This window comes from Apaloderma vittatum, unplaced genomic scaffold (genome assembly GCF_000703405.1).
Source record: "Apaloderma vittatum isolate BGI_N311 unplaced genomic scaffold, ASM70340v1 scaffold28743, whole genome shotgun sequence".
Lineage (NCBI taxonomy): Eukaryota > Metazoa > Chordata > Aves > Trogoniformes > Trogonidae > Apaloderma > Apaloderma vittatum.
In genome coordinates this window covers 380-611 of record NW_009710268.1, presented here as the reverse complement: position 1 = coordinate 611, position 232 = coordinate 380, and positions in this window count along the sequence as shown.

Here is a 232-nt window from a genome sequence, read left to right as displayed (position 1 = left end):
TCCGCACCTTGGACTTCGACCCCGGTAATTCAGCCCCCGATGTCCCTTTACCAACTCCCACCAACCCGGTGGCCCCCATCGCCTTTCCTGGCTGCCCTGTGGTGACGTTTCGCCACCTGTTTGCAGCTGAGGAAGACGAGGAGTACTTTGATGGGGAGGAAGAGGAGGTGGAGGAGGATGTGGTGCCCGAGAGGACGGTGATGGGTAAGGGGCAGCATGGCCAAGCCCACCT